The sequence below is a fragment of the Phocoena sinus genome, chromosome 5 (genome assembly GCF_008692025.1).
Source record: "Phocoena sinus isolate mPhoSin1 chromosome 5, mPhoSin1.pri, whole genome shotgun sequence".
In the NCBI taxonomy this organism is placed as follows: Eukaryota; Metazoa; Chordata; class Mammalia; order Artiodactyla; family Phocoenidae; genus Phocoena; species Phocoena sinus.
The window spans coordinates 4,830,693-4,857,459 of NC_045767.1; the positions used below are offsets into that span (position 1 = coordinate 4,830,693).

The following is a 26,767-nucleotide window of genomic DNA, read 5'->3' on the forward strand; positions in this document are numbered from 1 at the left end:
GGCTTTTGTGCACTTGAAGGCGCGTGAGTGCCCTGCTCAGAGGTTCCCCTTTGTGTGAAAGTGGGGAAACCAGAAGCATGCGGCTACAGCTGGGTTTTCATTTTCGAATTCGCAGGCACCAAAGTCCTCCCGCGCTCACCCACTCCCTCATTCTCGCGCCGACGATCCTCGGACTTGGGGTACTTCTCCGTCCGTCGCCGACCGAGCGAGCAGCGACAATGGCCCGGGGCGGGCGCCCGCAGCTCTCGGGGCTGAGCCAAGGGACCGCCCGCCGCGCTCCGCAGCTGCGCGCTGAGCCCCGCCGCCCGCCCGTCAGTTAACGCGGGCACCAACCGCCGCGCGGCCCGGCCGTTGGGCGGGTGGTAATTTCTGGGAATGGGGCGGGGTCCGCGGGGGTACTAAGGCCGGGCGCTTGCAAGCGAGCAGGAGGAGGAGGAGGGAGGAGGAGGAGGAGGGAGGAGGAGGAGGAGGGAGGAGGAGGAGGAGGGAGGAGGAGGAGGAGGGAGGAGGAGGAGGAGGGAGGAGGAGGAGGAGGGAGGAGGGGAGGAGGAGGAGGAGGAGGAGGAGGAGGAGGAGGAGGAGGAGGAGGAGGAGGAGGAGGAGCCGGCGGCGCGGAGGGGCGCTAGGCGGCCGGGGCGGGGCTCCACGAGCGTCACGGGCCGGGGCGGGGCCGGGGGCGCGCTCCGGCCCGCCCGCGGCCCCACCTTCTACTTAGCCCAGGCTTTGGAGTCCAGACGGGAGGGACCCGGGCTAGGAGTTTCAACGACCTCCGGCCCCCACTGACTGTCAGGCTACCTGAGTGCAGAGCAATCCCTTGAGGAGAAGGGCGGGAGTCCGGAGCTGGGGATGGGGTGACAGCCGGCGCCCGCGTGGGACCTCAGAGAGTGGCGAGGGTGTGTGCGTGCGCTCCGGGCCGGCGGCCGCTGCAGGTGCACGCGCGCCCCTACACGCCTGCCCGCGCTTGGGAGCCCCCGCGCCAGTCCCGGGCCGGGGCCGGAGTCGGGAGCAGGATGGGGGAGCCCCGAGCAGGGAGCGGGACAAGTGGCGAGAGTCTTTACCTGAGAAGGCGTGCTTGGGAGAAGTTGGGGGCTACAGGGCGGGCGAGGTTCGAGAGAGCCATCGAGGCCTGGTGGGCGGGCTGGTGGGGGCCGAGGGCGGCGGGGCCCCGCGGGATATAAATAGCCGGCCCGGGTTTGACAGGCGCGTTGGTGACTGGCGGTGCCGCCCCCCCTCGCCGCGTGGGGAGGGGAGGAGCGCTCTGAGCGGGCGGGGTGGGGGAGGCGGACTCGACTGTCCTGTTGGCGGCGGCTGGAGGCCGAGGGGGCGGAGCCGAGGCGGGGGGTGGAGGGAGGGAGGGGGCCGGGAGCGGGGCGAGGGCGGGGGCCACCATTGCTCCCCGCGCCGGGCTCAGTGTCGCCGCCGTCGCCTCGGCGGTTGGGGGGGGGTCGGCGGGGCGGCGCGGGCTGGGGGCTCTGCGCGGGGCGGCGCGCTGCTGTTTTGTCTCCTCCTCTCCCAGTGGAGCGGCTCGGGCAGCCGGGGAGGCCCCGGCTCCCTCCGGACGCCCGGCCAACGGCGGCGGCGGTGGCGGCTAGTCCGCGGCCCTGCCGGGAGGGAAGGCGACGCGGCGGTCTTCCCGGGCGACGCGGAGAACAGGTAAGAGCGCGCGGGCCGCCGAGGCTGGTGCGAGGGAGCGCGGAGGGTGCGGCGAGAAAGGCTCGCCGTCCCGAGTGCCACCGCCTCCCTCCGCGCCCCCGCCCCGCGCCTGTGTTGTTGGCTCCGGGGTTTGCGGAGGGTTTTCCAGAGGCTGTGGCGGTGACACCGGCCGGGAGCTGGGGAAGGAGGCTGAGTGCCCCCGGGCAGCGGTCGGGGAGCGGGACTTGGAGAAAGGGGAAGGCGGGCGGCGCGCCCGCCCGCGGAGAGCGCGGGGCGCCGGGCAGGGCTGCGCAAAGAGGTTACGGACCCCGGCGGGGGGGATGGGCCGCGCGCAGCTGGTCTCGCAGTGTTTACACCGCCGCGCGAGTCACCTCTGCCGAGAAGCGGACTGAACTGACCCGCCTTATCCCGCGAGGAGGCCAGGGCGGGGGTCCGGCTCCGGAGGAAGCGCGTCCTGGGAGGGTCGGGGAGGGCGGGAGGCTGCGGCCGGCGCCGGGGCAGGGCGGCGAGCCCGGGGCGGGACCTGGGAGGCTCCGGCCGCGTGGGGTGGCGTGGAGGACTGGAGACCAGTTTCCTTCCCCTTCGGGCCTCATCGCCGCCTCTTACCTTTCCTGCCCTCCGGTGTTAGCTGGCACGGCAGGTTGTACTCGGTCATTCTTTTATTCTCGCTCTGCACGCCGGCCCCCTGCTGCCACTTCCCCCTATCCCCCCGGGAGTGGGGAGGCTGGGCTCTGATAGGAATCTGCTTTTTAAACAAAACAAAAACGGGCTCTGTAACACGCGCGTCCAGTGACCGCCTTCTGGATCCTCTCTTCGCGAAGCTGGCCCTCAGGGACCTTGCTCCTGGATGCTGGCGGGGTGGGGGGTGGGGGGAGGACGCGGGAGGAGGACGGTAAGGGCTCGGCCAGGGCTGGTACTGACTGCCCGAGCAGCTTTGCGAGCTTTGCGAGCAGGGCAGCCGAGTCCCCTCTTGCTCTGCTTGGGCATTTTTATTCCATGTCAATAAAGGAAAATATTCCAGTACCCCAGGAGTAATCCAGGTTGCATAGTTCCTAGTGTTTCCCATATGCCAGCGTCCCGGGCACTCTTTTTTCTAGGAGCTGGCTACGGTGCAGAATAGCCTTTCTTTACGTTCTTAGTACTTCATTAAAGGAGTAAGAGGGGAACACTTTATTGTGAAACTGAATTTCACCCCCTTTTTTGTCTTCATGAACATTTATTTCAGCCGTGTGGTTTAAATTTTAATCCGGTGACGATAGAACAGTAATCTGGTGTTTGGTAATCAGATTTGCTTTTTCTTTTTATCTGTGGGTCTGTATCGAGAGGTAAATGATGTACTTTGTCTAGTGCCATAATCACAGAATAGTGACAGAATGCACAGAAGAATGTATGCTTTACTAAGATAGGTTTGGATATTTGAGCTTCAGAGTTTCTTCCTTTCTTCCAAAGGTAGAATGACTTTATATAAGACTGGAAACTATTGAATTACATTTAAAGGGATTTAGGAATAAAGTTTAAATATGATGTAATACAGTTTACACAGTGAGCTCATATGAATATTATTGAGGTATCTCCTAGTAAACACACGAAGTAGAAAACTGATATATCTTGGGCATTTGAAATTTGAAAATTTAATATCAATCTGTTTTTTAAGCTTAGTGACTGAACTAATTGCTTTGATGAATCATTGCTTTTAATTTCAGACACACAAACTCATTTACAAAATAATCACAGTAGGTTGGAAAGAATTTGTAACTTTGAGATTCTTCTGTCCTAAGTAGATAGGTGGGTAACTGCAGCTGTGGTAGGGCCTTACCAGCACTGATGGCTTCACCTGCTCACAGATCGTACACCGAGGTTTATTGCTGTTGTTGTTGATAACAGCTTTATTGAGATATAATTCACCTACCATTCGATTCACCAATTTAAAGTGTACAGTTCAGTGGTTTTTAATGTATTCACAGAGTTGTGAAACTATCACCATCATCAATCTTAAAACATTTTCCTCACCCCCCAAAAAGGAACCTCATACCCATTAGCTGTCAGTCTCAATTTCCCCCCAGAACCCCCAGCCCTAGGCAGCTGCTAACTACTTTTTGTCTCTATAGATTTGCTTACTCTGGACATTTTCTGTAAATGGAATCATACAGTGTGTGATCTTTCATAATTGCATTCTTTGATTTTTTTTTTTTTTTTTTTTTTTTTATGCGTTACGCGGGCCTCTCACTGCTGTGGCCTCTCCCGTTGCGGAGGACAGGCTCCGGACGCGCAGGCTCAGCGGCCATGGCCCACGGGCCCAGCCGCTCCGCGGCACGCGGGATCCTCCCAGACCGGGGCACGAACCCGCGTCCCCCGCATCGGCAGGCGGACTCCCAACCACTGCGCCACCAGGGAAGCCCCGCATTCTTTGATTTAACATAATGTTTTCAGAGTTCATCCACATTGTAACGTGTCATTATTTCATTTCTTTTTACTGCTGAGTAATATTCCATTGTATGGATATACCGCATATTATGTATCCATTAATTAGTTGATGGACATTTGAGTTTCTACTTTTTAGCTATTACAAGTAATGCTGCTACGCACACTTGTGTACAAGTTTTTGTGTGGATATGTTTTCATTTCTCTTGGATATATATATACATTTTTTAAAAAAATTAGCTTTTTGAGTTATCATTTAATACCAAAAAATTAATCCTGAGTGAAAACTCAATGATTTTTAATAAATATATTGAGTTCTTAAATTATCACCACAAGCCAATTTTAGAACGTGTTATCACTTCTGAAGATTCTCTCTAGCCTGTTTGCTGTTAACCCTTATTCTCACGCCTGGCCCCAGGCAACCACTGATTTGTGTTTCGTTTCTGTAGATTTGCCTTTATCTTTCGTATAAATGGAAACATACAGTATGTAGTCTTTTGCGTCTGGCTTCTTTCACTTAGCATAGTGTTTTGGAGAGTCATCCATATAGTAGCATGTGTCAGTATTTTGTTCCTTTTTATTACTGAATAGTATTTTAATGTGTGGTTATACCATATTTTGTTTATCTGTTGACCAGTTGATGGGCATTTGGATTGTTTCCAGTTTTTTGACTGTTGCAAATAATGAAGCTTGAAAGTTTGAGTGTGAGTCTTTATGTGGACATATGGTTTCATTCTCTTGGGTAGATGCCTAGGAATAGAATTGCTGGGTCATCTGTTTAACTTTTTAAGAAGCTGCCACACTGTTTTTGAAAGTGGCCTTACATTTTATATTCCTGACAGCGATGTGTGAGAGTTAGTTTTTTCACACCTTTGTCAACACTTGTTATTGTCTGTCTGTTTTATTTTAGCCATTGTACTGGGTGTGAAGTGTTTAAGTCATTGTGATTTTAATTTGCATTTTTCCTAAAGATGTAAGGTGTTAAGCGATTTTTCATATGATATTCATTCATATATCCTTTTGGGTGAAATAGCTATTCAAATCTTTTGCCAGTTGTCTTACTATAATTGAGTTATAAGAATTTTTTATACATTCTGGATGTAAGTCCTTTCTTAGATACATGATTTACAAATATTTTCTCCCAGTTTGTGGCTTTTTTCTTTTCTTCATTTTTACTGGAGTCTTTTGAAGCACAAAAGTTTTAATTTTGATGGAGCTTAATTTCCCAATTTTTCTTTTATGGATCATGCTTTTGTTGTTTAAGAACTCTCCCTCATCCAAGATCTTGAGGATTTTCTCCTTTGTTTTCTTCTAGATGTTTTATAGATTTTGCTATTATATGTAGATTTGTGATCTATTTTGAGTTAATTTTTGTGTATGGTGTGAAATAAGGATCTAAATTCACCTGTTATATATGGGTTGTGTTAGCACCGTTTGTTGAAAAGAACTGTCATTTCTCCATTGATTGTAATTGTAAATATTTAATTCTGGACTTTCAGTTCTGTTTTGTTATCTGTATGTCTGTCCTTTGGCTAGTACCACCCTGTCTTGATTACTGTGCATTATGGTAATTTATGAAACCAGGTAGTGTAAGCTCTTAAATTTTGTTCTTACTTTTGAAAATTGTGGCTATTGTGGGTTATATATAAAAATTTTAAAATCGACTTGTCAGTATCTGCGAAAAAAGTTTTGGAATTTTGATGGGGAATGCATTGAATCTGTAGATCAGTTTGGGATGAATTACCATCTTACAATATTGAGTCTTCTAATACATGAACATGAAATTTTTAAAAAATTTATTGATCTTTAATTTTTCGAAGTGATGTTTTAAACTTTTCAGTGTATAAATCTTTTACTTAAAAAATAAAAAAAAATGTTATTGTGGTAAGAAAACTTAACATGAGATCTACCCTCTTAACTTTTTAAGAATGCACTACAGTGTTGCTAACTATAAACAGTTGCTAACTATAAAAGTTTTGGTTTAATTGTTTTTTTCTCAGTTGTTTTTCTGTTTTCTACTTCACTGATTTCCATTTTAATCTTTATAATTTCCTCCCTCCTTCTTGCTTGAGATTTTGTTTGCTTTTCTCTTTCTGGTTTCTTAAGGTAGAAGCTTAGGTTATTGATTTGAGATCTTTCTTAACTTTTTAAGAATAACCTACAGTGTTGCTAACTATAAACAGAGTGTTGTATAGCAGATTTCTATACATGGTAGAAGTTTCCTTTTTAATTCTGTTTTGTTCAGAGTTTTTATCATGAATGGGTATTGGATTTTATCAGATGCTTTTTTGCAACTCTTAGCAAGACCAGCTGTTGCGGTTTGCTCACGACTGTCCTGGTTTTAGTGCTGGAAGACCTGCACCTTGGGAAACGCTTCAGTCCCAGACAAACCAGAATGGTCGGTCGCTTTAATGTCTGAGATGATCATGTGGTTTCTGTCCTTTATTCCACTAATATAGTGTATAATATTAATTGATTTTTAGCAACTAGACGAGCCTTATATTCCTGGGATAAATCCCACTTGGTCATGGTATATAATTCTTCTTATATGTTGCTGGATTTAGTTTGCTAATGTTTAATTGAATATTTTTGTGTCTGTATTTATGGAGGATACTGGTCTGTAGTTCTCTTGTGATGTCTTTGGATTTTGTAATATAGTAATACATATTAATCCGAGAATAAATTCGGAAGTGTCCCCTCTTCTATTCTCTGTAAGAGTTTGTGAAGGACTGGTGTTGCTGCCTCCTTGAAGATATTTGATAGAAGTCGCCAGTAAGGCATCTGGGCCTAGATTTTTCTTTTTGGGAAATTTTTAAACTACTAATTCAGTTTCTTTACTTGTTATAGATCTATTCAGATTTGTTGCTAAGTTTTAAATTATTAGTTTTCGTAATTGTGTCTCTAGGGATTTGTCTATTTCATCTCAGCTATTTAATATTTTTGGCATACACTTCATAATATTCCTATATATGCTTTTAATTTTGCAAGCATAGGTAGTGTTTTTTGCTTTTTCATTCCTAATTTTGGCAGCATGTGTCTTCTCTCTTTTTTACTTGGTCATTTTAGCTAAAGGTTTGTCAGTTTTGTTGCTCTTTTCAAAGTAAAAAGTTTTGGTTTAATTGTTTTCTTCTCAGTTGTTTTTCTGTTTTCTACTTCACTGATTTCCATTTTAATCTTTATAATTTCCTCCCTCCTTCTTGCTTGAGATTTCGTTTGCTTTTCTCTTTCTGGTTTCTTAAGGTAGAGGCTTAGGTTATTGATTTGAGATCTTTCTTCTTTTCTGATATAGGCCTACATTTCCTTCCAAACGTTGTTAGCTGCCATATGTTTTTATATGTTCTGCTTTTTAAAATTTTCAGTCATATTTCCTAATTTCCTCTGTGATTTCTTCTTTGACCCGTGGGTTATTTAGAAATGTATTGTTTAATTTCCAATTATTTGGGGATTCCCTAAATTTCATTGTTGCTGATTTCTAATTTAATTCCCCTGTAGTAAGAGAATATACTTTGTATTTTTCTCATTTTAAATTTATTGAGACGTTCTTATGGCCTAGTATGTAATCTATTATGAAGAATGTTCTGGACTTCCCTGGTAGTCCAGTGGTAAAGAATCCGCCTTCCAATGCAGGGGATACGGGTTCAATCCCTGGTCGTGGAACTAAGATCCCACATGCCGTGGGGCAACTAAGCCCGCAGGGCAACTAAGCCCCTGTGCCTCAACAAGAGAGGCTGTGTGCCGCAAACTATGGAGCCGATGCGCCCTGGAGCCCATGCACCACAACTAGAGGAAAAAACCCACATGCCGCACTAGAGAGAAGCCCGCGCACCACAGCTAGAGAAGCCTGTGCGCGGCAACGAGAGATCCCTCATGCTGCAACTAACACCCGATGCAGCCAAAATAAATAAATAAATTAATTAAATGAAAAGAAAAAAAAAGAATGTTCAATGTGTGCTAGAAAGGTTTTGTTGGGTGGAATGTTTCATAGGTGTCAGGTCAAGTTGGTTCTTTGTGCTTATTTTCTGTCTAGCTATTCTATTAATTACTGAGAGTGAGATTCTAAAATCTCTATTATTATTGAAGTGTCTATTTTTCCTTTCAGTTCTAATTTTTTTTTATAAAGTTATTTATTTATTTATCTTTGGCTGCATTGGGTCTTCATTGCTGCGTGCAGGGTTTCTCTAGTTGTGGTGAGTGGGGGCTACTCTTCCTTGTGGTGTGTGGGCTTCTCATTGTGGTGGCTTCTCTTATGGCGGAGCACGGGCTCTAGGCGTGCGGGCTTCAGTAGTTGCAGCACGTGGGCTCAGTAGTTGTGGCTCACGGGCTCTAGAGCGCAGGCTCAGTAGTTGTAGTGCACGGGCTTAGTTGCTCTGCGGCATGTGGGATCTTCCCGGACAAGGGCTCGAACCCGTGTCCCCTGCATTGGCAGCCGGATTCTCAACCACTACACCACCAGGGAAGGCCCGTTCTGTCAATTTTTGCTTCATATTTTTGGGGCACTGGTGTTAGGTATGATATACATATATAATAATACACATACATATACCTTATAGTAGTATTTTGTCTGGTGTTAGTGTAGCTACTCCAGCTCTCTTGTGCTTACTGTTTGCATTCTGTATCTTTTTCTGTCTTTTTACTTTCAACTTACTTGTTTTTGAATCTAAAGTGTATCTTACAGTATATAGTTAAAATGCCTATTTAAAAAAATAGTTTGACCACTTCTGCCTTTTGATTGGAAGGTTTAATCTGTTCACGTTTAATGTAATAGTTGATATTCAGATTTATGCAGTTTTGCTAGTTACTTTCCATACGTCTCATTTCTTTTTTTATTTTTTTGATTGTCTTCTACTCCCTGTTCTGGAGTTACTAGATATTTTCCAGGGTATCATTTTAATTCCTTTGTTAGTTTCTTAACTGGATTTTTTAGTTATTTTCTTAGGTTGCTTTAGGGATTACAGTGTGTGTCTTAATTTATCACAGTTTGCTTCAGAATTGACTAATTTAATTGTAGTAAAATATAGAAAATTTGCTCCATTTTCTCCCCCCTCCTGTCTGTTAGTATTGTCACGCATATTAAATTTTTATGTTCTAGAAGCCCAAGAATACAGTTTATAATATTTTAATGCAACTGTATGTCTTAAAGATAGTTAAGGGAAGAACAAGTATTTTAAAAGGTTTTTTTAAAAAAAATATTTACCATGTATTTACCGTTTATGTGATCTTCATTTCTTTTTATGTATTTGAGTTATGGGCTGGTTATTCCTTTCAGTCTGGTGGACTTCCTTTTGGATTTCTTGTAAGGAAAGTCTTATTAATGAATTATCTCAGTCTTTGTTTCTTGGGATTGTTTTTATTTTGCCTTTATTTTTGAAGAATAGTTTTGCTGGATATAGAATTCTTTGTTACATTTGTTTACTTTTAGCATTTTGAATATGTCGTCTCCTGCTTTCTGGCCTTCATTGTTTCTGATGAGTTATGTTCTTTTTGTGCATTCAAGATTTCCTGTCTTTAGTCAACAATTTTTTTTTTTTTATTTTTGCTGTATGCAGGCCTCTCACTGCTGTGGTCTCTCCCGTTGCGGAGCACAGGCTCCGGACACGCAGGCTCAGTGGCCATGGCTCACGGGCCTAGCCGCTCTGCGGCATGTGGGATCTTCCTGGACCGGGGCACAAACCTGTGTCCCCTGCATCGGCAGGCGGACTCTCAACCACTGCGCCACCAGGGAAGCCCCTAGTCAACAATTTTACTGTGGTATGTCTAGGTGTGGATCTCTATGTGTTAATCCTACTTTGGATTCGGTAAACTTAAATGTAGAGATAACCATATTTTAAACATTTGGTAAGTTCTAACTGTAGTTTCTTCAAGTATTTTTTCTATCCTTTTCTCTCTTTCCTTTTCTTCTGGGACTCTCATTACATGTAAGTTGGCATGCTTGATGGTATTCCTGAGTCTCTGAGGCTCTGTTCATTGAAAGGTTTTTTTCAAAAATTCTTTTCTGTTTTTCAGAATTGGTAATTTCTATTGATATATCTTCAAGCGCATTGGCTCTTTCTTCTGTCATCTCCAGTCTGCTTTCTGAACTCTGCTAGTGAATTTAAAATTTTGGTTCTTAATACTTTTCAGCTCTAGAATTGTTATACTTTCCAACTCCAGGATTTCCATTTTATTCTTTTTTAAAATAATATCTGTATCTTTATTGATAAGAGTTATATGAGTTACAGTTGTCATACTTTCCTTTAATTCTTTAAACGTGGTTTCTGTATTTGGAGATAAAATTAAATTTTAGATAGAAAATGATATCTAAACTATGTGTTAAATCCTAAAATGGAGTTTGCTTTACTTCTAAATTATATTCAATATTTTCATCTGTATTTCATGATATGCATGAAAGTATACTACTCATAAATGCTAAATTTCATCTGATAGTTTCTTTTCAAACATAATTAACAATTTACTTATAATTATTAGTGTTTATTGGAAAGTAGGATCAGTGTACAATTTGAAAGACATGCCATTAATTCTGAAACCTTAGTTCATTCCCTGAACTGATCATACAGTATAAAGTCTACTTGTTTGTCCATATTTCTTGCTGCTTAATTCTCTCATGGTGGGTGCTAATTGGTAGGAAAAAATGGAAGAAGCCTAAGAGAGCAATATAATGAGTTAGAATGGTTATAAGATATCAAAATCTTCATATGAGCCTGTGCATTTAGTAGTATAGTATTATTCATTTTAGGTCCTTGAGAGATTGTAGTAAATAAGATAAATGCAGTCCTTGTTCTCATGGAACCTTATATTCTGTTAGAGGGGACATGCATTAAACATATAAACAAGATAATTTTAGAGAATGATGAATACAGTGAACAAATAAAATAGGGTAATGCGATCTCAAATAGAGAATGATGGGGCAGCTACCTGGAAATGGGATATAATCTGGGGGAGGAGAGCCATGAAGGAAATGTCTCTCTGAAGAGGTGGTATTTGAAGTGAGATCTGCGTGATGTGTGAGGAGCATTCAGTCTGTGGATGATCTGGAAGACCCTTGTAGCCTAGAGAACAGGAGGTGCAGAATAAGCTTGGTGTGTTGTAGGAATAGGGCCAGTGTGGCTGGAGCTCAGCAAGCCAGTGAAAGAGAAATGAGGGCTGAATGAGGTCAGAGAGGTGGGGTGGGCTACCCCTGGGTTGATCTTTATAAAGACCATGTTAAAGAGTTTAGATTTTTTTCTAAGTGTGGTGGGAAAACAGTGGAAAAATATTGCAGCGACCTTCATTCTTGACGCAAGAGTTAATTTACAGCCCAGTATATAATTTTATTCTTTTTTTTATTTTTACTTTTGGCTGCGTTGGGTCTTCTTTGCTGCGTGTGGGCTTTCTCTAGTTGCGGCGAGCGGGGGCTACTCTTTCTTGCAGCGCGAAGGCTTCTCATTGTGGTAGCTTCTTATGTTGCGGAGCATGGGCTCTAGGCGTGCAGGCTTTAGTAGTTGCAGCACTCAGGCTCAGTAGTTGCAGCGTGTGGGCTCTGGAGCACAGGCTCAGTAGTTGCGGCGCATGGGCTTGGTTGATCTGTGGCATGTGGGATCTTCTCGGACCAGGGATCGAACCCGTGTCCCCTGCATTGGCAGACGGATTCTTAAGCACTGCGCCACCAGAGAAGTCCTATAATTTTATTGTTTAACAGCTTCTGAGTGTGAATAAAAATTTCTAGGGTTTTCTATGAATGATTTTAACTTTATAAAGAATAGAAGGGAAAGTAACTTCTTCCTTGAAATTTAACTATCTAAAAATAAGACAAAAACCCATTATCTGTAAAACTTTGAATTTGTAGTACAGTTATAGCAGTGGCAGAGATTCTTGCCCAGTGATTAGAGCCGCAGGTACAATGGAGAAGATGATAGTTAGTCCTTCAAATAAAAATAAGCATGCGTTTGTTCATAGATCTATTATTCATTATACATTCTACAGGCCCTGTAAGCACCCATGATCCAGAGCCTGTGGGGAAGGTATAAACCTTAGCTTAATTAGGTAAAGGGAGATAATCTTGGAAATAGTTATAGTTTAGGCCTCAGAGTGAGAGACTGGGTGCACATTTTCCCCTAGTTGCTTCTGCAGGGACCTTTTTATTTAACACTATGAGAAAGTTTATATTTTGGTTCCAGGTAAATATGGGTAAGTCTTAATTAGCATATAAACTCTATACCTGAGAATCTTTGTTTCTTGCTAATATAGAATTACAGGCCAACATTTCTTTCTAAAAAACAAATAAAAAATAAGCTCTGAAGTAAGTCAGAAAGAGAAAAACAAATACCATATGCTAACACATATATATGGAATCAAAAAAAAATGGTTCTGAAGGACCTAGGGGCAGGACAGGAATAAAGATGCAGACATAGAGAATGGACTTGAGGACATGGGGAGGGGGAAGGTAAACTGGGACGAAGTGAGAGAGTGGCATGGACATATATACGCTACTAAATGTAAAATAGCTAGCTAGTGGGAAGCAGCCACATAGCACAGGGAGATCAGCTCGGTGCTTTGTGACCACCTAGAGGGGTGGGATAGGGAGGGTGGGAGGGAGACACAAGAGGGAGGAGATATGGGGATATATGTATATGTATAGCTGATTCACTTTGTTATAAAGCAGAAACTAAAACACCCTTATAAAGCAATTATACTCCAATAAAGATGTTAAAAAAAAAAAAAGCTCAACCCTAAAGAGGCCAAAGGAGAAAGAATTTCTGATACTGTCACTTTCTCCCTAAGGCCTACAGAACTTATATGAGAGAATTTGTGAGTTAAATAATTAATTCCCTCCTCCCGCCACCCCCTTTTTTTGGAAAGGGAAAAAAAATATGTATGCTTATGTAGATAAGGTAGATGTAATTCCCATTTAGCATATTTTAAGCCTTCTAATCAGCTCATGTTATGAGTCAATAAAGGAAGTAGGTAGAAAAATCTCCCAGGGGTGGGGTGGGAGAGGTTCTATGTGATTCATTCACAGTTTCAATGTTAAAAACACTTGTATAATCACGAGGCAGAAAACCTTTAAGAGCACAGAGTCTGGAGCCAGACGGCTTAGGTTGAAATTCTGACCTTCTCATTTGTTTGTTTGACCTTGAGTAAGTTACTTAAAAAAAAAAAAAAAAAAAAAAAAAATCGCCTGGTGCCTCAGTTTCCCCAAATGTAAAATGGGGAATTATACCTGTTTTGTAGGATTGTGTAGATTAAATAGGTTAATAGATGTAGTGAGTTTAGAATAATGTTGGCATAGAGTAAGTGCTCTATAAATGTTAACTACTGTTATCCCATCATTGTTTGGAAGAAGAAGAAAATATACTCTAAGCTAAGCTAGTTATCGAGTTACCTCTAGGATAAATTCACATTAATGAATTCATATCCTGTGAAACCAGAATATTTAAAAGGGTTGTCGTGAAGAGCAGTTCTTTGCTTCCTTTTAAGTCACGGTAGTGAAGAAGTTGGCGAAGGTTTTAGAATTATCTGCACTAGGGTCTTTTTTTTTTTTTTTTTTTTTTTTTTTTTTGCGGTACACAGGCCCCTCACCGCTGCGGCCTCGCCCGTTGCGGAGCACAGGCTCCGGACGCGCAGGCCCAGCGGCCATGGCTCACGGGCCCAGCCACTCCGCGGCACGTGGGATCTTCCCGTACCGGGGCACGAACCCGTGTCCCCTGCATCGGCAGGCGGACTCTCAACCACTGCGCCACCAGGGAAGCCCTAGGGTCTTTTTTTAAAAAATAAATTTATTTATTTATTTATGTCTGCGTTGGGTCTTCGTTGCTGCGCGCGGGCTTTCTCTAGTTGCGGAGAGCGGGGGCTACTCTTCGTTGCGGTGTGCGGGCTTCTCATTGCGGTGGCTTCTCTTGTTGCAGAGCATGGGCTCTAGGCACGCGGGCTCAGTAGTTGTAGCTCACGGGCTCTAGAGCGCAGGCCCAGTACTTGTGGCACATGGGCTTAGTTGCTCCACAGCATGTGGCATCTTCCCGGAGCGGGGATTGAACCCGTGTCCCCTGCATTGGCAGGCGGATTCTTAACCACTGTGCCACCAGGGAAGCCGTGCACTAGGGTGTTGAGGATGGCAGTTGCTGGATTGGCAATTTATCTCTCCTTCAAAAAGAAAACTTTCCCCAGTTTGCTTTGCTGAATAGAACCTAAGTAGATTTTAGGCTTCCCGATGACTGGGAATCTGCCATATACCCTGATCACCTCTAGCTTCAGCTTCCTGTAAAGCAGTTGCTTGACTACCTTAAGCCAGTTGAAACAAGTCTTTTAAGTCTTTTATGTGTCTCTCTTTGGATGTACAAGAGGCTATTGTGACCATATTTGAGACTTCTTAAACGTCTGTGCAGTGGTCAGGGGATAAGCTGGTGGCTTTGATTGCTATTTTTCCCTAACCAAACCTCCTAGTACATATTCTCCTGTCTGGTTCTTACTTGATTTGGAAGTGTGCTTATTCATAGAATATACAGGCTAAACATTTATTTCCACCATTTAGTATTTCTTACAAATAGTTCATAGTATAAGTCTAGAAATGAATATTCATATAAGTTTAGGGTTACTGATTAATAATGAGACCTTTGGGGACTTCCCTGGTGGTCCAGTAGTTAAGGCTCTGCTTCCGCTACAGGGGGCGCGGGTTTGATGCATGCTGTGCAGTGTGGCCAAAAAAAAAAAAAAAAAAAAATCAGACCTTCGTTGCTTATCTTCATCCTCAAGATAGGTTGGATTCTAAGATGTGCTTAATGTGATCTCTTCCTCCATATACTTATTATGGCCTTTATTATTACTGCCCTACAATTTGAGCCTGTGTGAAATGGTAACAGAGTTTAGGAGGATCAAAATATTCAAGGAGTACAGATAGCTAGGCAGCAGTATCATTTTTAGCTCCAGTGGTAGTTGTGGGTAGTGCAGTCAGGTTGATTTTGTCTTGCCATCTCTTTGCTCATCAGTTCTTTAAATAGCTCTAATGTTTGATTATTCAGAGTATTTTAAGATGATAATTCCCTCTTAGATTTTCACCATCACAAAATAAATTGAACAAACCAGCATTTGTTAGGTTACGCCCAGGAACCTGGCCATTGGATGGTAGTTCTTTGGATGATGAAGAAAACAACCAAAACATGCCTGGCAAGAAAAGCATCAAAATACCTTAAACAGAACTTAGATGAAATCACAGATTATCTAAGTTCATTTCTTATCTATGTGTTATTCTGTGACTTTGTGTGTCAGAACTCAGGGCCGTGAGTAAATAAGGATTTTAAGATATTATTATCCATGGTATGGGACTCTTGAAATGCAGAATTGTTTTATGGTTGGCAAGTTATCGATATTTTGCTTAATTTTCCAATTAGCCTCTTCAATCTATTTCTTTTTTTTTTTTTAACGGTACGCGGGCTTCTCACTGCTGTGGCCTCTCCCGTTGCGGAGCACAGGCTCCGGACGCGCAGGCTCAGAGGCCATGGCTTATGGGCCCAGCCGCTGCGCAGCATGTGGGATCTTCCCGGGCTGGGGCACGAACCCGCGTCCTCCACATCGGCAGGCGGACTCTCAACCACTGCGCCACCAGGGAAGCCCTCAATCTATTTCTTCTATAAAATGAGCTCTAAGATCTCTTCCAGTAATTTCATGTAATTTCTCTTATACTGTAAATTTCTAGCATGCAGTTTAAAATATCTAGATCAATCACCTTGCCCTAAAGTAAGTCCCATGACATGACCACTTGCTGCCCAAATAATTTCCAGCCCTGACCTGTGGGCCCAAATATTTGTCAACTGTATGCTGCTCAGACTTAGTTCCATTTTCAGAGGGGGATTCTTCTTTCTTTAAAAGATTCATCAGTTTACTTTTTATCCCTTTAAAATGTACTAATTTTTGTTGTAACAAGTCAGAAGGATGAACATCTCAGTTTTGCATGAGGAGCAGTTAGGTTTTAGGTATAATCATCTGTTACTGCTTTATTCTTAATAGGAAGCCTTGGCAATATGATACAGCTCTGATTGATGCTATAAAATACATAGTAATAATAAAGTTACATTCATTCAATACTCATAGTGTGCCAGGCACTTTATGTAAAGGATTAAAAGAACTAAACACACCGACTTCCTAGAGTTGTTTTACTATCTTATTATGGATGAGGATATTGAAGTTTAAAGAGATAAATAACTGCCCAAGATTATGTAGTCATAGGTAAAGCCAACATTCAACAAGTATTTATTGAGTACCTACTGTATTCTGGGGATACAGTGGTCAGTAGGCTCTTAACTGTTAGTCGTACTAGCTCTTAAATATAAAGCATACTGTTAAAATAGTACTCGTGTGATAGGGGGAATAATTATACCTATTTCACAGGGTTATTGTAAGGGTGAAAGGACAATGCATAAAAATGCTTGATTCAATAACATAGAAATAGAAGAATCCATAGTTGAGACTATTATTATATTAGCATTATAAACTACATACAGAATTCCTGTCAGACTTGGTAGATAATTAAAAAAATAGAACAATGAAAATATGAATCGGAAGTATTTCAGGAATTGAGTTCCGAATTTAAAAGCTTTAATTTTACCAATAAAGTGGCTAAGAATAATAAGGCTTTTTAGGGGGAGAATTTTCTGATTCCATAGGCAGGTACTAGTTGTGAGCCAAGCTGTACATAAGTTTAGATTACAAGCTACAGTTCTTCTTAGCATGGTGATAACGTTAATATTGAATAAGAATCTCTTTAATAGGTTAAATTCTAATTTGCAGCATTGTCCTCTCCTTCTTTTAAAGTCAAATTTATTGAAGTTTAGTTTACATGTAATAAAATTCATCCTTACATTTCCATGATTTTGAGAAATTCATATCATTATGCAGTTAACCACCACAGTCAAGATATAGAACATTGCTATCACCCCCCAAGAGTTCCTTGTGCCCTTTGAGATAACGCCTTCCCACTGATCTGTTTTCTGTTCCTATAGTTTTACTTTTTCTTGAAATGTCCTGCAAATGGAATTGCCGTTCCTCTTTCTGATCCATTAGGTTGTTTAGATATATTTGCTGCAATAGCAGGTAAGGTAACTGTGACCCCCTATGCTGACACAGCTTTCTTACAAATTAAGAATTGCATTAAGAAGCAATTAAGTCAAAAACTGAACACAACCTGTTGGAAAATTGTAAATAAGTTTGTCAAAGGATTAGTAAATACTATTCAATTTACACAACATATTTAAAAAGAACCAATGCATGTGAATGGATTTCACACTTTAGATGGGAAACTAATAAAATCAGTTTTCAACCTCTCCTTGGACCCCAGTTGTACAAAATTAGATGAATCATAATCCTTGATTCATGACACAAATAATTTGCCCAGTAATGGCTGTTGTTTGTTTATTTTTAATAATATGATAAACACACATGAGTGCATCGTTCAGCATGAGAACTAGAGCTTTTTTTTTTTTTTTTTGGCTGCGCCTCTCAGTTTGCAGGAGGGATCTTAGTTTCCTATGGGAGCTCCCGAGAACTAGAACCTTGACAAGAATTTATATCACATTTAGCCATGCATGCCTTAATATAATTTATTTTAAAATCTTTAATAGAGTTTGGTTGTGTGTATTTCTTATTAATTAGTAGGAGTTCTTTTTTCCTCCTGTTTTGGAGGGAGGGGAATTACTTTTCCTAGTGTCTTGTCTTTTGGTTTTGTTTTTGGCTTGCATTGTTAGGAATTTTTTTTTAAAAATTGGTGTAGTCAAGTTTAGTCATTCTTTTGGTTTTTTGCTTTCCATGTATTAAGTAATTTTTCCTTAACTATGAGTTCATGAAGATATTCTATATTTCCTTCTAATTTTGAAAAAAATTTGTATATTTGGGTCTTTAGTACACCTGTAATTTATTTTGTGACTGGTGAGAGATGGTGATGTAATTTTTGTCTTGTATGGATAATCACTTGTCTCGGCATCATTTAATAGTCTTTCTTCCCCATGGATGTAAACACTGCCTCTTCCTACATTAAGTTTCCAATATGCATGGGTCTTTTTCTGGCCTCTGTATTCTGTTCCATTGGTATATTTGGTTATGTCTACACCATTACTTATTGTCTAATTACCATAGACTAGACTAGGTAGGGCAGTTCTTCTCCAGAGGGTTTTGGCTCACTTTTGCCCTTTGTTCTTGTACATCCCCCCCGCCCCTTTTTTCTTCTTAACTACCTTTGTCAAGGTTTTTGTAAAACCGTCGTGGGATTTTTGACTGGACATATATTGAATTTCTTAGATGAATTTGTTGAGCGTTGACATGTGTAAGATACTGAGCTTTCCTATCCAAGACTGCCAGGGAATTCCCAAGATTTCTTTAATTTCTTTCAATACGTTTATTTATTTTCTCCGTAGAGGTCTTTGTTAGATTGAGTCTTAGGTGTCTTCACGTGGCTTGCGGGATTTTTTTTCCCTGACCAGGGATTGAACCCAGGCCACGGCAGTGAAAGCGCTGAGTCCTCACCACTGCAGTTCCCTAACTGCCGGGGAATTCCCAAGTCTTAGGAGTCTTATATTTTTGTGGTTATGGTAAACGATACCCTTTTTAAAAATTACATTTTCTGTCTGTTGCGGGTACATAGAGAAACAGTTGATTTTTATATATGGTAAGTCCCCTACATATGAACGAGTTCCGTTCTGAGCGCGCATTCTTAAGTCCAGTTTGTCTGTTAGTCCAGCAAAGTTAGCCTAGGAACTCAGCTAACGCAATCGGCTGTATAGTACTGTCCTGTAATAGGTTTATAATACTTTTCATATAAATAATACATAAAAAACAAACACAAAAAATAAAACATTTTTAATCTTACAGTACAGTCCCCTGAAAAGTACAGTCGTCCAGTACAACAGCTGGCATCCAGGGGCTGGCGTGGAGTGAACAGGCCGGGAGAGTTCCTGACTGGAGGAGGGAGAGGAGGTGGGAGATGGTAGAGCTGAATCAGGATCGTCCACAATAGGAGACGGAGGGCGAGCTGCAATTCCACTCACGCCTGGCGCTGATGGCCCAGGTTCTGGTTCCTTGCTAGATTCAGTTCTATCTACCCTCTTGAAAAAATGATCCAGTGATGTCTGGGTGGTAGCTCTTTTTATCTCGTCATAGATGACATGGTAGCGCTGGATTGCATTCTGAACGGCTGCTGCAACCTTTGCGTACCGTTCTACATTTGGGTCCTGGGCTTGAAATAAAGATACCGTACTGCTGTACTCTGTACAGTAAAGTACACAAAAGCACAACCACTTGTAGAGGATGCACGCATGTGACAGTGTACGCCAGACACGTGAACTAACTTATGTGATTGGACATGTGAACACACTTTCTCATCTTTGAAAGTTCACAGCTTGAAGTTTCGTATGTAGAGAGGACTTAACTGCATTCATCTGTATCCACACATCTTGCAAACCCTCTTCTTCTAATATCTGAAGGTTCTTTTGGGCTTTCTATGTAGAGAGTCTTATCATCTACAAACAATGGTAGCTTCATTTCTTCCTTTACATTTCTTTTTTCTTTTTAAATTTTACTTAATTTTTGGCTGCGTTGCGTCTTCGTTGCTGTGCGCGGGCTTTCTCTAGTTGCGGTGAGCAGGGGCTGCTCTTCGTTGTGGTGTGCGGGCTTCTCACTGCGGTGGCTTCTCTTGTTGTGGAGCACAGGCTCCAGGCGCGTGGGCTTCAGTAGTTGCAGCACGTGGGCTCAGTAGTTGTGGCATGTGAGCCCTAGAGAGCGTGGGCTTCAGTAGTTGCAGAGTGTGGGCTCAGTAGTTGTGGCTCGTGGGCTCTAGAGCACAGGCTCAGTAGTTGTGGTGCACGGGCTTAGTTGCTCTGTGGCATGTGGGAATCTTCCCGGACCAGAGATCGAACCCCTGTCCCCTGCATTGGCAGGCAGATTCTTAAGCACTGCGCTGCCAGGGAAGTCCCTCTTCCTTTCCATTTCTTATGCCTTTTAATTTTTCCTTATCAAACTCTGCTGGTCAGGATTGCCAGTGTGGCTTTGAATTGAAGTGGCAATTGTAGGTATATTTGTTCTGTTCCCAGTATTGGGGAAAAGTTTTAAATATTTTGCCATCGAGTCTTGGCTGCTTTTTCCTTTCTTTTTTTTTTTTTTTTTTTTTTTTTTTTGCAGTACGCGGGCCTCTCACTGTTGTGGCCTCTCCCGTTGCGGAGCACAGGCTCTGGACGCGCAGGCCCAACGGCCATGGCTCACGGGCCCAGCCGCTCCGCGGCATGTGGGATCCTCCCGGACCGGGGCACGAACCCGCGTCCCCTGCATCGGCAGGTGGACTCTCAACCGCTGCACCACCAGGGAAGCCCCAGCAGTATGATTTTATAATAGGCAAAAAGTGGAAACAACTTTGCACCAACTGATGAATGGATAAATAAAATGTGATGTATCTATGCAATGGAATATTATTCAGCAATAAAAGAATTGAAATACTAATACATGTTGCACATAGATGAACACTGAAAACGTACTGAGTGAAAGACACCAGTCACAAAAGGCCACATATTTAAAATTCCGTTTATATGAAATGGCCAGAACAAGCAAATCTCTAGAGGTAGGAAGTAGATTAGCATCGCCAAGGACGTGAGGGTGGGGGAGGGTGGGGAGTGACTGCTGATGCACGTGAGGGTTCTTTTTGGGGGTGGCGTGCTGAGAATGTGCTAAAACTAGATTGTGGTGATGATGGCACTTCATTCATATACTAAAAACCTTTAAGCTATATGCTTTAAGTTGGTGAACTGTGTGATATGTGAATTATATCTCAATCAAGCTGTTTTAAAAAGTAAGTACATATGTAGTTTTGTTAGATATTGCCAAATTCTCCTCCCAAAGTGTTGTGTCACCTTGCTTCCCACCAGCAGTGTATAAATGTACACAGTTTTACCAACAGAATATAATGTGATATATACATGTTAATTTTCACCAATCTGATAGATGAGAGAAATGGTATTTCAATTTTTAAAAACTTACCTTTCTCTATGAGTGAATTTGAACATCTTTTCTTATGTTTAAGGGCTATTTTTGTATCTGGTTTTGTGAATTGTGTGTTTGTGTTTTTCACATTTTCATATTTTTTATACCACAGTGTTTCATATTTTTCTCTTGTTTTCTTTCTTGGTCCTTTATTCTCTATTTTAAGCATTCCTTATGTATTAGTGATAGTAGCCTTTTGTAATATAGTGTCATATTTCTAGTATCATAGATTGAGTTTTCCTTGTTTTTGTACTTTATGTAAATAAAATCGTACATGTGAACTGTTTTTGATGAGAGTGTGATCTGTATTCTAAGCAACTAAGTTATAGTCTAAGCTGTATTTACTTCTGACTGATACTTAGGTTTGCTATCATTTCTCACAGTTTTTTTCAGTCCTGACCGTTCACTTAGTATTCATGATTCAGAATTGTTTTTCTTATTGTTATGCCAGTTTCCACCCCTTCTTCTAACCCCAGACCAAGTGGTGGCTCCTTTCTGAAGTCTTTTCTAGAATCTTCCCATCCCCTCCCCCCCCCACCTGCCCCCCCCCCCCCCCCCCAGGGCCGACTGGGTGTTCCCTTTTTTAATGTTTCCACTGTACTTTGTAGTTTCCTTTATGGCGTTTACATTATGGTAATTGCTTCGAGTGCCTCTCCTTACTAGACTCTAAGCTGTTTGCAGGCTGAGTCCTAACTTTGTTTTTGTGTTCTTGGCATAGTGCTGTATTTGGTATACAGTTAAGTGCTTAATAAATATTATTGAAAGAACTGGTATAGTGAAAGGGAGGAAAGAGGTGATGTTATTATACGGGAAAAGTTGTCCATGAGGGGCAGGTAGAATCTGAATAATCAAAGAAGAGGGCATTCCTGATGAGAGAAGGGAGCCAGCAAAGGGATAGGGATGGGAATGAGCATTGGTCTGTGTCGTGAACAGTGAAGACATTTGTCTGATTGGAACGTGTTTGTTTATCCTCGTATTCATCACATCTTTACTGTTTATCTGCTATATGGAAGGCAGTGGTTTAGGTGGTATCAACCACAGATTTTTAAAACCTGGATACACAGATGTTTAAAACTTGGTGCTTTGAGAAAGTGGTAAGAAGGTAAGAATATTAAGAAGGTAAAGTGAAGCAGGATTTTAGGGAGCACTAAAGAAAGGCGTAGGTGTTGGGCTTGCTGTGGTTGATGGGAGGGGCCACCTGGAAGCTGTTATTTCCCCGATGTTTTTGTGAGGGAAGTATATAACGTGGATTGGGGGAAGAGAATTAACCGAAAATGACATTGAGCCCTTCAGTGATGAGGTTGCTTTAGAGCTGAGACCTGTAAGACAGCTAGGAATTGGCCAAATGGGCAAACAGGGGAAGGGTGTCAAGACAAGAGAGAGAAGAATGTAGAGAACTGTAGACAGCTGTGGTGCAAACAACCAAGATGGAGGGAGTAAAGGAAAATGAGGCTGGGCCAGTGAGCATGGATTAGATTTGTGACTTCCATACCGGAGCATATCAGAATGAACATTTTATAACTTCTGAAAAAGAGACCTAGACCCCTTGCTCGTTTCTACTAAATCAGTATGCTTGCAAAGAGGTTGAAATTTCATCTCGCAGGTGATGATGAACTGCTGAAGAATTTTGAGAGGGGCCTGATACTATCCCATCTTGGATCACCCTGACAGTGCAGTTAGATGGACTGGAAGGGAGGGAAGATTAAAGGCCAGGAGGCAAAATCTGAGGCTCTTACAACTATAGAAAAATGAGAATAAGGGCCTCAACTAAGGCAGAGGATATGAGATTACTGAGCAGGAGTCACGAGTGAGAGGGGATGATGGTGTTGATGGGGAAGGAGCCACAGACGACTGCAGCCTCTGCTGCTTTAGGCAACTTGTGTAGGTGGCAGGGCAGCTTATGGGGCTAATTCAGCACAGCAGGCGAGCTCATACCTTGGGGGAGGTAGCAGAGAAGCAGTTGAGTTTGGGACATGTTGGACTTGTTTCACACCGTCATTCATCCCATTTCATGGCTAGTCCAGGCACGCTGACTGATTCCTCTGGATTCATTCTTGACTCTTCTCTTTCATTCACACCCCGCGTCCAGTTTGCTATCAAACTTCGTCCATTTTACCTACAAAAATTTCTAAAAGTTGACCACTGTTCGCTCTCTCCAGAACCCACCACTCAGTCCTAGCCAGTGTCATTTCTCACCTAGTTATTCTAGGAGCTTCCAAATTGATTCCCTGCTTCTGGCCTTGTCCCCTTGTCTGTTCTCAACCCAGCAGCTGAATGAACGTTAGAATAATCAGGTCATCTCTCTGCACAAAGCCCTCCCTCTCCCGGGGTCAAGGTCAGAGTCGTCATCGAGGGCTTACGTGACCCCTTTCTGTACCCCTTGGTCATCGCATCTGTTCTTCCTTCCTCTTGCTCACTTCACTCCAGCCGTATTGGCCTCCTTGCTGATCTTTGAACTTTCAGGCTTATTCCCTCTTGAAGATCTTGAATGTTCTCTTTCCTTTCACGAGGGAGCTCTCCCCATGGCCCCCGTCACTGGCACAGCTCCTTCCTACTTCCGAGTTTTCACTCATATGTCACTTTTTCAGTGAATTCTTCTCTGATTACCCAGTTTGAAATTGCAGCCCTCTTCCTTGCCGAATATTTTCTCCTTTTGGTTCATTTGCCTCCTTGGCCTTTATCACCGTCTACATGGGTGCTAAACATATTTTGCTATTTTCATCTCTCCCCACTGGGATTCAAGATACATAAGAACAAGGACTTCTGCTTTTTTCACCACTGTACCTCTAGCGACCGAAAACTACTCGTATATAAAAGGTGCTCAATTAGTGTTTGCTGAGTGACTGAATTAATTAATGGAGTCCTTGGAATATCCTGGAATAGATGCTTGCTATTTATTTACACCCTATTTAATTTCACAAGGAAGTACAGGCGAGAAAATATCTAGCAGACAAACTGGAGCCCATACAATGGTTTAGACTGGAAAAGAGATTTGAGTGAAGCCGTGGCAGTGCGTGAAATGGTTTAGACAGAGTGAAGAATCAGAAGAGGACTGCGGATGGGATCCTGGAAACACCTACCAGGATTGACCAGAGAGTTGCACTGTCCTTAGTCATCCAAGCGGGAACCCTGCTCTGGGTTCCCTCATCTGGCCTTCCTGCAGCTAACCCCTGCTGATAGGATAGGTTGAGGATTTTGAGGGGCCAGTCCATCTGGTACCCATTTCTAGATCAAGCTAAGAGTATTTGAATCCCAGAATTCCCTGCCCATGTAACTCTTCACAGGTCTCTTCCCTGATTCTCTCCTCTGTTAACTATACCACATGTATGGGCTTCCCCTCGGCCTAAGGGATGGCCAGGTGGCAGCTGTTTGCAGGCATGTGGCCAGAGCTTAGACGTGTTGTCTGGGATGTCCACATGTGTGTATGTGAGGCTCCTTGTAGCCTGGAGGGGAGCCAAAGGTGGCATGAGAAAAAGGGGCAGGCTGCAGGGAGATGGGGGAGCACGGGCCTCCCATCCCCCCCCCCCCCGCCCCCCCCCCTGCCGCCATAGATGTTAAGTCTGAGAATGCCAAATCAGAACTTAGCCTTGTAGGTTGTTATGAAAGTGTATATGTCAAGACAGGAGAGTAAAATAAAATTTACTAGCTTGTTAGTTTGGTCTATAACTTTAAAATACTTAGGCATGTGGTATATGGGCTTACATTTGTCCTCTTCAAGCTCCTTGAAAACTAGGGGTGGGCCTGCAAGAGGCAATTGAAAAGGAATAGCTAGAGAGGGAGAAGATAAATTCAAGATAGAGTTTCAAGGAGGGAATGATCAACAGTGTCAAATGCTTCAGAGACATTAAGTCCTATGAAGACAGAAATGTATCCATTGGATTTGATAACCAGAATTTAGTAAAAATTTCAGTTGGTGGTGATGGCTGCCAAACTTCCATAGAAGGAGTACCTGAGAAATCCGTAAGTGGAGACAGGGTATAAAAGGTTTTTTAGGTAGAACCTTATCTGAGAAAGGAAGGAACTAGAGTGGTAGCTGGAGGGGTATGCAGGGTCATGGAGGAGTCATGTTTAAGATGAGAGAGTCTTGGGGCTTCCCTGGTGGTCTGGTGGTTAAGACTCCAGTTTCCACTGCAGGGGGCACGGGTTCCATCCCTGGTCCGGGAATTAGGATCCCTCATGCTGCACGCAGCACGGCCAAGAAATTAAAAAAAAAAAAAAAAAAAGTTGAGAGAGTCTTATAAATGTTTAGATGTTGAGGGAAAGAACCCAATGTTCAGAAAGAGAAGGTTAAGGAAAAAGAGGGAATAATTGGTGGAACAAGGCCTAAGATCCAGTGCACAGATGAGCTTCAGAAAGGAGGAGGGCTACTTGAGGAGGCTCGGGGTGTTAGATTTGTATGGGTGCAAAGTTTGGAGGGTGAGACAGCAAGAAAGTGAATAGCAGGAAAGTTATCAGCAATAATATATCATTAGTGTCGTTCAATAGTAGTTTTCTGGGTTAGTCATTTTTTTCTAAACTTTAAAATTTTTTAGGTCTTTAAAATTAATTAACTCACGTATTTGTTTTTTATTGAAGTATAGTTGATTGGGTTAGTCTTCTTAAACTTGATTTTATACTTCTGGGGATCTGGGGTTATACCTGCAGCCATGTGTTCAAATCCTGTTGGTTGATTGAAATATAGCCCATGATGTGGGGTGTAAGCTATGTATGTTGGAATCTGTCGTTACTCAATACTTGGTATCTAGTGGTGACTTAAAATTTTAAGTTTGGTAAAAACTCTTGATTCCTCAATAACCCAGGAGTAATTTCTTTATTATGTTCATTATAAAATGTGTACCATCAGGCTTTGGGGATGGTTTGTTGTAATAAGTACCTGCTGTCAGAATCACACCTATTTTGGGCAAAATATTTTTTAATAGAATTATATTAATACTGTCTTTTTCCCCCCACTAGTAGTTCCAGAGAGCTGCTGGTTTATATTTTAACTCTTGCCAAGTTGTGAAAATAGTGAAGGATGCTTAGACTACTTAACATTCAAATTGTAAGTAAAAGTTATTTCTGCTATTACTATCTATATGATTAGAAAACAGAAATTGAACATAGTTGTTACCTTGTGTGATAACCGTAAGCTTTAGTGTGATGGGATTGTGGATTTTTCTTAATTTTTACTCTTAAGATACAAATACTTTCTATCCCATTTTCTGTTGATAAGATCAAAAAGGAGACTAATAGTACTGAATGGGTCTTAAGTAGTGAGGTGAAATTTCTGCTTTTTTTTCCAGGTATTTCTTTTTATTGTATAAGTTTATGGAAATTCTTTAATATTTTATTTCCATATCTGTATGGTGCCAGTGTTCAAATTTAATATAGGCCACATATTAATGGAATGGTTAATTAGAAACGGTTATTCTTTTCTCTTTAAATATGCTTAATTTTTTTGCATTCTTAAATTTTTGTGGGAAAAAAATCCTGTCAGAAATCTCTGTAATTTCTCTATGAAATATTTAACATACACAAAATCAAATAAAGTGTAACTTTTTAGAATTATTAGAATAATCTAATGCATAAATCTAGGTGATGTGCATACTGGTGTTCATCTCTAGTAGGGAAAAAGCTTTAATTACGTTTTCTTGAAACCCTTTGCTATACTGCATTTTGAACCAATAGCAAAAAAATTATTGAGGAAAGAATGATAAAGTATATTAAA

General features: G+C 42.2%; 1 protein-coding gene across 12 annotated transcripts in view; it reads left to right on the top strand.

Moving 5' to 3' along the window:
- Positions 1-1,388: 1,388 nt before the first annotated feature.
- The window catches only part of ELF2 (E74 like ETS transcription factor 2), a 98,592-nt gene continuing 73,213 nt past the window's right edge, over positions 1,389-26,767 (top strand). For 5 of the 12 annotated variants that reach the window (XR_004349882.1, XM_032631724.1, XM_032631727.1 and 2 more), the window contains exons 1-2: positions 1,413-1,653; positions 26,014-26,101. The gene's annotated coding sequence lies outside the window, so the exon portion shown is untranslated. Of the gene's footprint in view, positions 1,654-26,013; positions 26,102-26,767 lie in introns of all 12 variants that reach the window. The other 7 variants (XM_032631744.1, XM_032631728.1, XM_032631732.1 and 4 more) reach the window with 3 other exon arrangements.